Genomic DNA, 17,767 nt, shown 5'->3' with positions numbered 1-17,767 from the left:
GTCCTCCTCCACCTCCTCCTATCCAGTCAGCCTCTGGTGTTGACAGGATAGTCACACACCAGCAAGAGCCATGAAGGCATGTGTGTATGTTTGTGTATGTGAAAGAATGTGTGTGTGTGTGTGTGTGTGTGTGTATACGTGTGTCTGTCTGTGTGTGTGTGTGTGAGTGTGTGTGTTGTGTGTGTGCATGTCCGTGTGTGTGAGTGCGCAACCGTATGTGGTCTCACCTAGACATGTGTGTCCTTTATCCAGTAAGGCACCCTACCTGTCATGGGAATTTGATCAATGTGGACACCATATGGTGAGGCTAATGATTAATGTTTATCTGGCCAAGGCCAGAACACACACACACACACACACACACACACATACACACACACACACACACACACTCTGGCACACTCTCAGGTTCATGAGCACAAATGTAGACAAATTCCCTCACACTTGGAGCGTCTACTAAGCAGAGTCCACCTGAAATGTGTTTCGTTGAGTTTGTGTTGGTGACCAAAATGCTGACTCCAGACTGAGAAAATATGGTAATGCAAAAAATAACGTCGTACCGAGCCATTCTCTACTGATGTATTGTAGACTAGAACAAACTGTGGAAGGAAAAGGCTGGGCTTATGTGCCACGTTTCAGAATATCTTTGATAATGCAGTCACTGTTAGAGTTTTTATATACTTTGCATTTTATATTAGTACCACCTCATATTCTCTGCATGCAGTTTGCTTTTTGTTACTGTGCTTACCGCGTTTTTTACTAAAGAAAAGTGAGGTGGACATGAGATTCCAATAAGCCCATACTTGTGAATGGGATTGTGATTGTTAGTTATGTGATGACTGGCAACCAGCCAAGCCTGCCCTCTCATATACCGGGAAAGGCTCCAGTACTCAGTCTCTGAAATTAGCTTTTTCTGTCTGCTGAGTTTGTCATGGTCTTTGCATGAGTGTTTGTAACAGGTTATCAGTGTTTGAGAGGTGTTGACCTCACTGACTTCAGGATATAAAGAGCACACACACATCGTCAGTTGGTGTTATATAAGCCAGACATTGCATCATTCTCCCCCATTTCTTTTCCAAGCTTGGAAACTAACATGACTGACCTTCTTAACCTCATCCGCCTTCTCATCTACACCCCTTCATTTCTACCTGACTTCTATACTTGCAGCGTTATAAAACACACACATTCACTTGCTCACACACATTCACATATTGAGGGTGAAGAGAGGTTGCCTTCCATTTGCATGTGTTTTATCCTAAGCTGAAAATTGCATTTGTTGATGTTCTGGGATTAGCTTATTTAGGATTTACTGGAAAGCAGTCGGTTTTCTAAACAGGCCATGAGGATTTGGGCTGCGGGGGGACTGTGTGTGTGTGTGTGTGTGTGTGTGTGTGTGTGTGTGTGTGTGTGTGTTTGTGTGTGTGTGTGTATGTGTGTTTGTGTGTGTGTGTTTGAGAGTGAAAGAGAGAATGTGTGGGTGCATATGCATTTCCAACTGCATGTCCAATGATGTGCATATGTTTACCTTGCTAAGTTTGCTCTCTTTGAGTTTGCTTTTATGTATGAGTGTGTGTATCTCTGTTGGTGTGAAACTACATTCATGTACATATCTTTACGTGCACGTGTCTGTTCATGTCTGTCTGTGAGTGTGTGTATGTGTGTGTGTGAAAGTTAAAGCGTATTATGTGTGTCTAAGAGTGTGTATGCCAGCATATCTTTTTTATATGTGTTGGCAAATTGCACAAACAAACAACAGCAGTAGAGAATTTGGCCTCGTCATGCACCAATTTCCCCAATGTCAGCACACTTCGAACTCCCATAATCCTCTGTTAACATTCCCTAACTCTGTCAACTGGGGCTGTGAAGGCATTGGTTTTAATCCAGCAAGTTATTGCAATTGCTATTGTGGTCATAGCACAGAATTTTGTACATTTATCCCCAAATATCATGTATCATTTATTTGGCCATCTAAATTTTGGAGTGCATGTCAACATTTTCTATGATACTAAATAGCTAGCATCTATCATGCTAACCAAACTGTACAGGAAATGGATGTCCATATACAAAGAGTAGCTGTCTTTGGCCTTAACAACCAGTTTACACAGTTGTAATTACTTGTTATAGGATTTAGCAGCATCCAGTTCAGAAAGCTCATGTGTTACCATGGCAAAGACATAATTTGGCTAAACTGTCAAGTAGCAGATAATTCAGCTTTCCTACTTTGTATTGCAAGCACACAAACCAGCACTTGTTTCAAATGAAATATTGTCATCATCTTGTCCTCTAATTCTATGGAATCCATCTCTGCACACACACACACACACACACACACACACACACACACACACACACCAGTACTTACACTTATGTATTAAAGAGTCAGTGAGTGTTAAATAATGTAAAATGTGATCAGATTCCTGCTGGTTGTTTGGTTCACTTTTACACATGTTTTATTCACACATCTCCCTCTCTCTTTTGATGGAGTTACGTTAGGTGAGAGATAGACTTCATTTCTTCAGCCAAGAAGAGGAAGAACAGGAAGAACATCTGGCAGAGTAAACAAGAAGAGCGGAGGTGGGGGCGAAACACAGAAGCAGAGAGAACAGACAAAGAGTCTTTCAATAACTCTGCTCTGCAGGATATGACACAAAATGTCTCAGGTTACCTAAATGGAAATTGATGCATGGCACTGAATTAGACCCAAAAAACATTCCCACCCAGGTACACACACACACACACTCACATATATACACTACATATATGCACTTTACTAACACTAATAAAGTGTCTGATGGACTCTATCCTGGCCTGTTTCCTTTTCCTCTGTGCTTTGGCCTCCAGTTTCAGTGCACATGGTAAATAGAATTAGTTCTTGCTGCAATGGCTGCAGTGATTACTATCTGTTTACTCAACCACTGCGTAATGATTCCATGACAAAACAGAGGCAGACACTTTGAACTGAGGATTTGTATTTCTCAGACCACTTAAGTTTCACAAGTTATTATCTCAGCTTTCCTTATGGGATGGAAAAAATAATTCTCACTCAGCTTTTGCTATAAAAGCTTTAGGCAACAAATTGTTAAGAAGTGAGGACAGAGTTGTACGTTAGCAAGATATCAAGAAAGACTGGTATTACAAGATTTTAATATTGTCCATCTCTTATTTGCACTATCTTGTGTTGTGTGTGTGTGTGTGTGTGTGTGTGTGTGTGTGTGTGTGTGTGTGTGTGTGTGTGTGTATGTGTGTGTGTGTGTGTGTGTGTGTACTTAACAAGGTGTGTTTATAGACCTGCGCTGGATATCAGTTAAAATGATTGACAGTCAGCTGCTGGTGAAGAATGATAAGACCTACTTCTCACTCTTCCCATATTTTTCTCTCTTTTTTCATGATTTTTCTGTCTATACTCTTTCCATTCACAGCCATGCAGACAGTGGTTTTGCAGACACAACAGCCATACAGTACCTTCCCTCAGACGATAACGCTGAACACGTCAACATTTTTTAACATTAGACATGGTTCCAATGCAGCTATTCACATGAAAATTTGACCAGATACTGTGATGACTTCCGATAGATAAAGAAATCATAGCATTACAATCCATAAGTTATGTTTAACACAAAGTAGAATGAAAGCAGTGCACCAAGACAAGGCAGGCACCGGTTCTCCCTTGTAACTGTGCAAATTAGAATCAGCTCGAGTGGTGCATGTTGATTGGTTAGAAAAAGCCTTACCCAACTCTGAATTCAAGTATACAAACCATTTGTTAGGGTTAGGGTTAAAAAACTCTCATACAAGTAACATCTTATGATGTGTAGAGGCAAAGATGTTTGCAACGAGAGAGTTGCGCTACATAACAACGGTTCTGATAACTGATATATACCACAACTTGCAAATGTTCCTTGACTCCATGGGGCCATTTTCTGCAAGTGGAAGGAAAGTCACTCCACCATCGACCCGCCATGCACAGGAGCTCCTCGCAAGATTTCTGACCAGTGAGTCAGAAGATTAGTCAAAAGAGTAACCCAAGAACCAAGGACCACCCGCAATGAGCAGCAGGTGCACTTGTCATACAGAATACAACAGACAATGCACTCCACCTCCATGACCTCCACTTATGCTCACCCTGGAAGACTCCATTGCTGAAGAAAATGCATGTTGAAGCTTGTTTGAGGTTTGCCACGCAACATTTGGAAAAGCCTGAGAATTACTGGGAGAGTGTAGTCTCATCAGATGAGACCAAAATCTACATGCCATGTTTGGAGGAAAAATGGCTCTGTATATGACCCTAAAATATCATACCTACAGTCAAGTTTGGAGGTGGAGGGAAGTCATCAAGCAGGAGATTCTTGACATGAATCTGTTGCCATCCACCAGGATGATGAGAATGTGATGTGGGTGGACCATCCAGGAAGACAATGATTCAAAAAATACTGAGAAGGAGTCTCTCAATTGGTTGCAGAGGAAGAAAAAAAAATTGTTGTAATAGACCAGTCAATTATCAGAATTAAACCCAATAGAACATTTGTGGAAGGATCAAGATTCAAAAGATTGATTGTAATATTAGGATTTCTTTATCTGTGTGAATTTCTGGAATTAATACCAGTGTCTGGTCAAAATGTCATGAATTGAACTGTTGATAGGTTGGATACATATTCCCCCACTGTACATCATAAATATGTGGGCAGCTGCAGCAGCATAGTTACTCTTTATCACTGTTGCAAAACTTTTAAAAGTACCTTGTGGTTCTTTGTCCACAGAAGAAGACGAAAATGCAGGTACAACAACATGATTATTTATATGACAAATCCATTTCTCAATCAGTCTCTGCTGCATTTTCTTTTATAATGTCAACTTTTCCACTTTAACCAAGTTTTGGTCTTTCCACACACATTTTATCCTGTTAAAATTGAAAATCCACAAAAAAAACTGGTTGATGGATATGTATATGTTCTGTATATTCTTTAGTCCCTTGATCCCTGTGCATCACATTCTACATGTGATCCGTGTTTAATGCGATCCATTTCTTCAGGCAGTCAATTCATAATCCTGACTGAGGCTGTTCTTCTGGCTCATCTGGAGGCGGAGAGGCAGCAGGATTACATGTTCTGGTTTCCAGTTTGATCTCTAGAACCCTGCTGGCTGGTAACTGCACTGTATGACCAATGCTGTATTGACATTTTCTGTTTGTCTACTGCCTACTGGTACTTGAGTCTTTCAGCGACACCCTTAATCTCAAACCGTAGCTGGCCCTATGCTTTGACCACTCCATAGAATATCAGTTTGATGAATATGAATGAAATCATGAGCATGAAAAACATGTGAAGCTGCACCCAAGACTATTTCCAATCGTTCTATCCGCCTCAAGAGACACACAGTGGCACAACTGTTATGGCCATTATGCTGTCTTTGCAGGTGAGGACAAGTAATTCAACCACAATCCAGGTCATGACATACTGTAATTAAACCGCTGTCTGTTGTGTTTTGGTTTAGCAATACAAATTATTTAACAGGAAAGCTTTAATCACAGCACATTTTAATTTTATTTTCATTTGTCGAAGTTATCATCTCTACTTGCTTACTTACTCTACTTAACCAGGGTTTTTGAAATGAATCTCATCTATGTTCATTTTATCAAGTACTTCTATACAGATGCTCATTTTTCATTCTGTAAATGGGTCCCTGGCTTGTTCTAACAGTTACTGAGACGTGCATTACAAGCTGTTTCCTACACTAACCACACAGCTCCATGCTCTGTTTCTATATCCTTTTAGCCACTCTACCTCCATGCCTCAAGGGATGACAGTGTCTTTCAGCTGCTCCATCACTTTGGACTAGACTGAAATATATCGACTGTTGGATGAAATGCCATGAAATTTGGTACAGATAGATACAGATGGTGCCCAGAGGATGAATCCTTTGGTGATCCCCAGGCTTTTCCTGTAGCACCACCATGAGGTTGACATCTGTGGTTCTGAGTGAAATGTTTCAATCACTAAGAGTAGTAATGTACAAATCCAATGAACCCATTGGGACAGGCAGATATAGAAGAACACAGCTCCCTTTTAGTTTCTTTGGATTCCAGTGTGTGGGTAGTTTTTGTAATGCAACATCTGAGTGAAATGTCACATCTCTTGGATGGATTGCTGTGAAATTCAGTACAGTTATTAATGTCACTCTCAGGAAAAATTTGTAATAAGTTTAGTGATCCCTTACCTTTTCAACTAGTGCTATCATCAGGTCAAAATTTTTGTTTGTCCAGTTCTTTCGTTTGTGACGAAACACCAAAGAAACTAATATCATTCCAATCAGCCTCAGCTGTATTTAGCATTTGGTTATGATTAGCAAATGCATAATTAACTTGATAAATATTATACCTGCTTAGCATCAGCATGATTTTGACTGTGTCAGCATACTGAAGTTACAATTTAGCCCAAAACACTGCTGTACCAAGGATATCCTCACAGAGCTGCTAGCAAGGCTGCAGACTCTTAGTTTTGTTTTGTCCATTTGAATAATACCTGTGTCCATACTTATATTTAGAAACAACTGGCTACTGTTTCATGAATAATGAATAATGAATTATAATAGACTCTGTTTGTATCTCACAGACAAAAATAGAAAACTCCACTTCAAAAGCTAAATAAAATGAGATACAATCAAAAAGCAAAAGGAGACTGAGGACATTTCAATAATTTATACCAGGAAACAGTTTCCTGTTCCAGTCCATACAGTATCTTGCTTGTTAATTAAAGCTGTCAAATAATTGTAGTGGGGTAAAAAGTACATTATTTCTCTCAGAAATAAAATGGAAATACTCAAGTACAAGTACCTCAAAATTTTACTTACGGACTGCACTTGGAGTAATGTAATATTTAGGTGAACAGTAAACAAGTATGACATATATAACGTTTATATTGGTAATGATATGCAAAACCAACACTGGGGATGAAAGGGCATGCTATCAGCTAGCTAACATTAGTTAGCTAAATTTTAACTTAAGACAAAAGTTAGAAACTAGCTAATATTATTGTTCATCCATAGGTACTTGACACAGTCTAATTCAGAAACTCAGAATTCAGAAGTTTTGCACGATGCACAGGAGCAGAGACTTGAGGACACGAGCCAGTGATGGGAGTGAGGCAGGCAGATGGGACAGTCAACTAATGTCAAGGTAAAAAAATTTAGGGTTGTTTGAAATCGCATTACATGATTTTTCCAGGCATAAATATGGGAAATATATTGTAATATTTACAATTACCGGTAAGAAGGATATTCAAATGTTGCAAATCCCCCGAACTGTTGTTTTTACCTCTTTTGGGGCGATCCAAGTCTTAGTCAGGGGGGTCAAACCCTCAAATCCCCCACTTAATTTGAACCCTGAAATGTGACAGCTGAAAACAGAGAGTGGACTCAAAAGCAGACCTCGACTCTTGGCAGGTAAAGTAACAGTCTTTAGAAATACATTAGCGACCAAACACGTAGAGGAAAGGCTAGAACTATATACTCTATATATATAATAAATATTTCAAAGAAACACATCAAAGAATACCATCATTGAGAATTCTTATATACCAGGAGCAAGGCACAAAAAAAGAAAAAGAAACGAGTGACATTTACAGATGAAAATTAGAAAAACTGGAAAACACCCTCATGACAGATATTTCCTCTTTACTCTGTACTTCATGACATTTTAGCAGCAGCAGTACGGCCATTTCAGCATCTTTGCTCGAGTTAGCTTCACTTCCAGCTGTGACACTCACTTTGTCTGCATGTTACCTCATTCCCTCAATCTCCTGTGATATTTTCATAGTGAGGCTGAAAAATTGTGTTACAAAGTACTTTGGCTTCATTCCCAACCCAATTTATTTTGAAGGAATTCAGCTGTTGTACTGGTTACAGCTCAGAATTTGTAAAGATTGGCTTTCCAATTGACTGTGAAACAGATATGTTTTCCCATTACATACATCATAATAAGAATACAATGAAAAATTTATTTTTCATTTCTTTGTTGTTTGACTTGGGTTGACAAATTGGACTTAAGAACAGCAACAAAGTTCATTCAGCCTCAAATTTTGCTATTAAAGCAAATAGTTTTCACAAACTCACAAAATGATTGCCTTTAATTCACAATTATGTGACATCCCAATGACACATAGGATACTCATATCTGAAATTTTTTTTTTTTGCTATATTTTGCACAAGTGTTAGTGTGTCTGTGAACTTCAGTGCTACTTCCTTACCTGCTTTCACTCTTCATCTGCTTCCTACCTCATTCTTTGTTTTCTTTCTTTCTTTTTTTCTTGCTTTCTTTCTTTCTTTCTTTTTGTCATCACATGACCCCACCTGCTTTGAAATGCAAGTGTGTGTTCATCAGCAGATTTCCAATGCAAAACAAAATGCTGCCCTTTCACCTGCAATACCCTCCGGATACACCAACAGCAGCATCCTGTACAACTAAAGGCCAACAAGAGTGTACATACAGATGTACAACATCTTTCAAGCTGTCATCAAGCTGCTATCAGTGTATAATAGTCACATGGCAAGCAGACGTCTCTAAGGCCAGAGGTGTTTCTCACATCATCCTTTACATGCACAAGCATTTCTTTTCATCAGCTTGACTTGTGCATTGTGTGGACCCCTGAGTCAGTGCTGATGTTATAGAAGTCTATGTTTGAATTGAAATGAGCCTTGACTTTCCTGGTTGCTTTGTCCCCTTGAAGAAAATAACAATAATTAATCTCAGCACAGCCAGAGTTGGTGTCAACCCTTCCACATTTCCTGCTGCCACTGCAAATTAAGGTTTGAAATTTGCCTGTGTTCTACAAATGGTTTCTTTATGGACTTTCTCTTTTTTCTTTTTGTTCATTTAAGGTTTACATTTGTGTATTGAACACACAGAGCGAGCGAGAGAGCATCTGGCATGTTGTTCTCATAGTACCACAGGCAGACATAACATGGATAGATTACAGCAATAACAAAGATGAATGGTTATTTTAATGATGTGCACTAGAAAACACAAATATTTTCAACAATGCTCGAAGTTAGAGGTGCATTTTTACCTTGGGACTTTAGTTTTCTCTTTTCCACGTGATTTTCTGAGAGAGACATTGCATCGTGATGTAAATAAGATGGATGACAGCGGTTTTAGAGATGGATTATGGCAGTGAGCTTCAATGTTTACAAATAAATTCCTACACCTGTAACATTCCTGCTTATATATGCAGATGGTAAAGTGCAATAAAAAGCAGTATACTGTTCCATCCATAAGTAACATGGAGAAGAGTAGTTGGAAAGATAATTTGTGTAATAAAGTGTTACATACATGACATTTATTATGATTATGATGGTTACTTTTAGTGTTACTATTAAAAAAATCTAAGCTAAGAAAAGAAAATTATATCCACATGAAATTATTTGCACAAATATTGCAAATAATGATGCATAATACTTTTGGTTAAAATAGATCACATTGGATGCCCTGATAGATGAGTAGTGCATGCACAGTTGTACAGTATCACCTTGTACAGTAACTGCAGCGTCTCCTGTTCAATTCCAGCCAGGGACCTGTGATGCATTTCATGCCCCTCACTGTTTTCCTTGTTTCCTGTCTGTCTCTCAGTGGCTCAGACCCACAACAGTGAAAGAAAACAGTAATGTACAAAAGCAGAGCATCTATCAAAGTCACACTGAAGGAACAAAACTGACAGGTGCCATGTAGACAATATTCAGATGGCGTTTGTACAGACATTGGTCCTTGCATTGAGCACCACAATACTCCATTCAGAGGGGAGGAAAGTGAAGGATTCTCTGTTCTGGCTGGAGTCAAGACCCTGCAAAGTACCTGACCACATCTGGGCTTTTCACTGTCTGTCCTCACACAACTCTGCGACTTTTAAGTTCTCAAGTCAGACAACTTAAGAAAAGGTGAGAAATGATTTCATAAATGGCACATTGAGTTATACTTTCAACCTTCCATTCAAAGTGAAAACATCTTTGCAAAACTGCTCTATTTGTTACTCACTTATTGTGTTGATATCAGACAGTTACATTTTTGTAGCCTTAAATGAATAATCTCTCCAAAGGCAATACAGTGTCTTCTGCTGTATTAATTTTCTTGCATGTTAATGTTATTGCTCATTATTTGGAATTCTTGGCTTACTCATCATTTAGTGTACTCCTCTACATCGCTGTTGCAACCTATTTAAAGGACTGTGAGAGCACAGTCTCCTCTCCTCTCCTCTTATCGCTGTAATAAATGTGATAATCTGTTAGATTTTTGCATGAATGTTAAATAAACAGGATTAAGACATTTTTTTTGTAATGAATCTCACCTGTGACAAGTACTGGACAACTATGTGTTCTCTCAACTATGAATTAGGTATGTACGAGAAACAAAATGCTCAATGATGCCTTCATGAATAGCCAAAACCCCCTGCGTCAATTTTAATTACAGTTTTCATTTGTGTGAGCACCAGGGATGTATTGCTTGCAATTTATCACAAAAATGGATAAACATATCCGTCAAATTAAAAACGATTGGAGGAGGAGGTGTAAGCGGTGCCTTTGTAGACATGAATCCCCCTGAAAACCTCTCCACTGTAATGTAATGGATTTGGGTTTAATTACAACCTTGTTCACACACACACACACACACACACACACACACACACACACACACGCACACACACAGGCATGCACACACACACATGCACACACACACGCAGCGATGCGCATGCGCGCGCACACACACACACTGTAGATAAGAAAACAAACACACACTGCCTGTTTGCACTGGAGTAAACAGACACACAAAAAGCAAATTTCACCCTGTATTTGCAAAAGAAGAGACACAAGGACACGTATACACAAGGACAGACACAAACATTCTGGCACATGAATATACAAACACAGTGAGAGTGTATTAAATGTGTATGATAAATGCTGACAGAAATTCCTGCAGACTTCTTGTCCATGGATCATGACCAGCATTTAAAGGCACTGAAGATAAAAACCTTCTCTATGTATTCCTCAACTGAAGGAGCAGACAAAGAAAGGCTCCATGGGCATCATTTTTATTCTGAAAGCCAAAGAGTTTTGTCACAGTGATGTGATTAAATGGATTTTATCTTTGCCCTTGGTTTATTTGAAAAAATTTAGCATAACACAGTGAGCAGATATTAATATGTGCTATGGCTGAGGACACTAATCTCCTTTTCTTGTATTTCTTGACACTAATTGCAATGCCTGACACTGAAACCTTCATTGTTTTGTGCCCTTTGGTTTTCCTTGAGTATGAACATTAGGGCCTGTTTGTGACTACAGAACCTGACTTACTATTACAACTAGCTGGTTCTGTGAGGTTATTGCTTAAATAGAAAAAGTTTTTTCCATTCATTGTTAAAAATGATGGTAGGTGGAAGTGAATGGGTGCACCTCAAATCGTCACAAGCCCTCCCACTTACTGCGTGACCATGAATCTCACACTCTTTGCCACTGAGGAATCATTGGGTGGAGTAATTCTAAAGTGCCCTATCTGAGATTCAGCCACAGACATGACTTAAGGCCTTACTAATTTAAACTGCTACCTCCTGCAGATCTGCAAAGTAGCCTTTTGTGATCCAACTTATACGGCTTTCAGACAGAATGCGGCAACAAGCACCACTATTTTCAATGACTTGCGGTGCAGCAGGACGAATTCACAGCATGCTGCCCTGTGAGCTTGCGCACTGTAGCCAGCCAGGCACGGAAAAGTAAACGGAAAGTAAATGGAAAGTAGACCTGAAACCAGTTGCTGTGGAATTGGAGCACCTGCTCTCTGTGCCTGAGGTCACCTACAGCCTCTTCTTTGCTGCTCCCTTTCATTTTGTTATTAGTGGGGCCGGTGCTAACACTTGTCTCCTAGCACTGGAAAGATTCATCTTTGCTGCTGGCAACAATAGACTGTAAACACAGAGCTTCCCGCTTCATAGTGACATGTCCTACTAGAAGTTTAGAAAAACTCCACCTATGTTTGCTCTGTCCTCCGTGGTTCCCCTGAACAGTGCGCAGCGCAGACCACATCCTGTCTGAAAGGCCCATTACAGCGGTACAGGAAAGAAAGAAAAGAATGACACAGTGGCTTCTCTACTTGGCAAAACATTTACTGGCAGTCATGATCACATTGACTGACTGCAGTCCTCTCCAACGAAATATCATTCTTGGTCAGACACAAGGATTTGGGGACTGACAAGTCTTCAAACAATCAATACAACTTGAGTTGGTTAATTATTGCACAAGCAACCAATATCTCACTGCCACTTGAACTCCAAGGATACACTCAGACCAACATTGGCAGTACATCAAAACAGCTCAAGGGAGCTGCAAGTTTGTGTGTGTGCTGCTACTGAGTACAGTAGAACACTGAACCATCCAGCTCGGCAATGCGAAAACATAAGCTAGAGGAGGATGAGCTGCCAAGATTTGTTTTAAATTGAATATGTGAGCGGGGCCGTCATCATCTAGAAGTTTTCAGAGTATTCCACTTGCAAGGCTAAGTTTGGCTAAGGTTGAGTGAGGCCCATGAACATGGTGGAGCCAGGATTTCAACAAAGTGTTGATTCCCCACCAAAAGTGTCAGGAAACCTGTGATCTCCATGTCAGGTTCCACTTTAAAGGTGCAATGTGTAAGATCAGGCTTTTGCTCCACCTCCATAGGGGGCAGCATTTCACCTCTTTGCCCCTGTCCAGTTAATCATATTGGTGTTTTCCCCATGTTTATTTATTTCAAATATATCATTTATTTGTGCATTTATTGTTGATAGTTAAAATTATTGATAACACTGAAACAAATAATGAGTACTTGTAATACAAACAGTATGTTTTTATTTACTTATAAAAATATGAAGGCAAGGGGATACTGCATGACACATGGGTGTCAGGCTACAGCAGCATGAGAGAACTAAAAGAACAGTTGCAGCTCGGCATCAAACCGCATCTTTTTACCCTGAGCTGTCTCCGGCGGTGAAAAAACACACCAGGATTCACCCGTGTTTTGCTTCTTTGCCATTTAACGGGGTTTTTGTCAGAGCGGTCCTTTGGGATGGAGATAAAGATCGCTTTCTAGGCGCTTCAGCCATCTCTGAGTTTCTGTGATGCTAGTCGGCCCCTTTTTTTGTTTGTTTTTAGCCGGGAGCTGTAGTGTAACTTCAAGCTCTGGAGGAAGCTCTTCTTCTTTGTGGGGCTGAGGGCAGACTAGACGCTACACTGACTCACACAGAATCTAGTGTCATAAAGTGGTACGCAGCTAGTTGGTTAGCATGCTCATTTCAGTAGATATCTCTGAAATACAACAGATGGAGGTCATGGTGATGACATCATCACTGCGGTTCCTTCACATACTATTGATAGTGTTGGTTCATTTTGTGAACTTTTTAAACTAAAATTCTGGCCAGAATTTACAAATTACACCTTTAATGCAAATTGAGAATCACTCTTTGACTTGGCTCACTGTAGGCCCCCTCCATTTTTTGTGCTTAGCAGTGTAACATGCAACGTTGTCTCTGTTGCTTTCTTTCCTTGTGTTGGCATTCACTGCCTTATATTATTGTATTATATAATTTTACTTGTGATTGCCTTTTGATTTGTAAGACCAAGGTTAAGTTCATTCTTTGAGAAGTCCTTTGCAAACCTGCATGTGCGCTGACAGCTGCTTCTACATCTGTATTGCTCATCTTTTGAAACGCTAACACTCGAAGAAGCAGTGCACCAGAGATTTCTGAGAAAGTTCACACCTTTTGGGACCTAGTATCGACATTTTGGAACTCTGTGAGTCGTGCAATGACGGGAAAAGATTTATTTCCATGGCCCATGGTTTGGACTATACAGTAACTTTGGTGTATTGCACAGTATTTTCTTCTGGGATCCACAGGCATGTTTCCTGGCTGAAAAACTTTTTTCAGATAACACACACCACACTGTTTGTGGCCACTAAAGAGGAAGATCTGATAAGTTTGAGGTATGGTCTGATAATGAGGAAAACATTTACAGATGGGCACATTTCTATCCATATGCTCCCCCATATGTTTATCACCTGAGCACATTTTCAAGACCCTGCATATATGCTGCAAATTGTAAGCATGCAAATCCCTGTTGGCCTTTAAATCTGTTAACAAAGACAATTAATCTTTATTGATAATAGATATATTCCGTTTCTGTAATAACTTGTTGCATTAACTTCAGTACTCCCATTTGCTGAGTTCTTGCCTATATAATGTTCTTTGCCCAATGGGATCATTAATGTTTTATCTAATCTCGGCTCACAGTATTTCATTTAGCCAACTTTGCAGGGAGCTGAGACGGCACTGACAACCTGACAGTGATTTAGGATACAAATTTGTGCAGAAAAATTTGGAGTCCAGTGTCGGCCACCTTGAAAATCCCAGCTATGATGCAAAGTACTTGTAGTTGCAGTCACATCTTCAGAATGATCGTCTGTAGCACAGAGGAACATGTTGTATCAGGCTTTGGCTACATGGACAATACAAGTAAGATTTGGTTCTGCTGTTTGCTTGGGAATCATTAACAACCACGAAAATGTAGAAACTTGTCAGCCACATCCTTTAAAATTAACATTCAGAACATTCATACTATAAGTATGAAAAATCATTAACATATACAGAAAGCTAAGCTTGAAACATGTTTTGCTGATTTTTAAAGATGAACGCAGGTGTGTTTAATTCATCTTTCCTTAGAGGTAGAGTTTACCCTTGGGTTGTTCCACTCTTCCCCAATGTAGATGACAAGACAGATCAACTAAACCTCCACCAAAGTTTATTTTTTCTTTTTTTTACATTCACTTCCCTTTTTCTATTGTCTTTTGCTTAAAGAAACAAATTCTTTGTGATGTGGTTATTCCCTCTACATTCAGCATTGTTCTTTGTTTGAGGAACCTCCTTCAGAAATACCTGCAGGTGGGACTGAAAAGACAGAGGCTGAAAAGAAAGAACGCCAGGAGAGTCTTATATAACAGGCTCAGGTGGTATCCAAACAAATCAAAAAGGCAGAAGGGGGCTTTTATTGTGAAGCTGACAGTTGTGTTCCCCAAAGTGGGAGCTGATGTTACAACCCAATGGCGTGAGATTGGACACAGGAGACACTCGAACACACATGTAAGTCATTCATTTGTGCACGTATGTGTAGTGACACACGCACACACTTCTACCTTTTCTTTCTCTTACAGACACACTTGAAAAAGATGAGGCGGAGAGAGAGATGAGACAATGTGTTGATTCTGTCAGCCTCAATGTTTGAGGATGTGTATATCCATGTATGCATGTGTGTGTGTTCGTGTGTGTGTGTGTGTGTGTGTGTGTGTGTGTGTGTGTGTGTGTGTGTGTGTGTGTGTGTGTGTGTGTGTGTATCAGGGAATGGGATTTTTGTGTCAGCGGCCCAGTACAATCTATCACAACATATCCTGATCCAGATCCATCACTGAGAACTCCTTCCCATCATCCATCACAGTCTTTGATGGCCCTGCCACCTCCAGGGTTACACAGCAGAGTGTCATTTGAAAGGCTGAGAGGGCTGGTCGCTGCTGGCTGCCCTCTGTCAAAGACGAACATGTGAAAAAGGGAAAAATAAAAGAAGATGGCAACACGTGTTGCAACATGATGGGATGAAATCATGTCTTTAACTTGTTGAATTTTTATATTTGGTTTGTTCTTTTTCAAGCAACCATATTTCAAGGAACTAAACTAACTAAGAGGTATTAAAGATGTATTTTATGGGCATCATCAGCTTTAATGACTTTAACAAAGCATGACAAACATCCCCGGGCCCTTCTCAGGTGATTGTGGCAGTCATGAACAAACTAACAAACGTGTACTAGCATATTAATCAGCATCACTGTAAATGTGCCAGTTTTAGCCAAAGGTGATGTCTGTTAGTCAGATGTTTGATTCACCATTAAAACAACTGCAGAACAAATAACATGTAAAATCAGAGCAGAGGAAAATCAAGAAAACATAAAGCTACTAAACAGAGAATAAAAAGTTAAAAGAAGTTACGCAGGAGACAGGCAAAGATAGACATGTGCAATGCAAGCATTTAATACCAACATGTCCTCCAAGTTGAACAACCATAAAGGTAATTTCTTTCAACCCTCTGATATGACCCAGGAGTGTCTCCTGAAATAGCGCCCCTATGGCGGCATGTGTACTAGACCTCAGATGTCACGATTACAATGATAAATAAACAGACTGTACCAAAAGCGGTGTACCTAGCTTTGTCACCATGGTTACTATAATAACGGTCATGGCTTGGTTAGTTTTAGGCACAAAAACTACTCTGTTAGGTTTAGGCTCTAGAACTACATTAGGAAAATTATGTGATTTGGGTTAAAGCAAGCTCTCCCTCAACATTTGACAGTCTTTGTTATCATGGTAACAACAATAACAACATGGTTAACTTTGTGGAACGATCACGGAGAAAAGAAACAACATAAACTGCTGGTTTCACATGGGAATCAAACACCTCTCTTCCGTGTCATATTCCTGTGTTTTGTTGACCCATCCATCCACCCCAGTGTTCTCCTGTCATGGACATTGTTGCTCTTTATGCTACATCACTGCACTTTTCTCTTCACTCCTGTCATAATTATTACTACCATTATATGTTGCCTAACAACAACTATTGGTGATAATAACCTGCTGCACAAACAGACCTATGGGCTTGTTTTTTAAAGGAGGACAGTCTCTTTAATACAGAGCAATGTTAAGCAGACAATCAGTACAAGCAGTTAACACATGGCAACCTTCTCATCTCGCATTTTCTTTCCTGTTGGTGTGGCTGTTTTTTTCACTTTAAATTCCAAAATTGATTGAAATTTGCATTTTTCAGGCTTCTCAGTATGTTGACATGGTGCCTCTATTTGAATAACATCGATCCCATCCGTCCAAACAAACCAAACCGACAGAATAAAATCTCTGTTTGAATAACTGTGAGGGAGCTGGCAAGCATCCCCCTCACTAAGGTGAAAAACAATACACATTGGCTAATACAGGAATTTCATTTTTGTTATGTTGTGCTTTTATTTTGGGAACCCCTACTAACCACTCTCTCTTTGAGGTCTACTTCCGGGAGGCGTGTTTTCATGGAGTGCACACATGGGAATGCAGCAACCAGACTCAGCAGGTGTCAATTACCTTATCAGGCTGTACCAAGTGGGCAGGAAAGAGAGAGGGGAGTGGGTAGAGGGGTTTTTGATAAGTTTGGCTTTTGTTTGGTATCTCTTTAGTTTATTATGTATTTTATTTAATAGGTATTAGGCCAAAAGTCGGTGTAGCTTGAGTATGTAAATATCAGTATGGTTAAATTGTAAACAGGTATGCTAAATGTATGGTGGTAGTGTTTAGAGTCCCCTCACTATGTAAGGTTTTGGTAGAGACTAGGGGTAGTTATGCCAGGTGGGAAAGCAGGGTAGAGTGTCAGAGAAGGGGGGTCAGGTTGAATGTCACTGTTGCTGCTGCTGCCATCCACTGCGTCCTGCTACACCAGCCAGACTGCTTTTGTTGTCCAGCCATTCTGCTACCTATATGTAAGAGCTGTAGGATTTTTTTGTTTTGTGTAATTTGCCTATGGTCACCAGCAAACCAAACTCAGAGCTCTGAAATCAATCCTTGTGTGACTGATTCTGTACTCCATCATGCTTGCACCTCAATCCTGCTGGCCTTCATCCTGGTTGTAAGGGTTCACCACCATCCAAACCTTACAATAACACAATGCTATTCTT

This window comes from Seriola dumerili, unplaced genomic scaffold, assembly GCF_002260705.1.
Source record: "Seriola dumerili isolate Sdu_G_001 unplaced genomic scaffold, Sdu_1.0 BDQW01000230.1, whole genome shotgun sequence".
Classification (NCBI taxonomy): Eukaryota; Metazoa; Chordata; class Actinopteri; order Carangiformes; family Carangidae; genus Seriola; species Seriola dumerili.
This window is presented reverse-complemented; position numbering follows the sequence as displayed.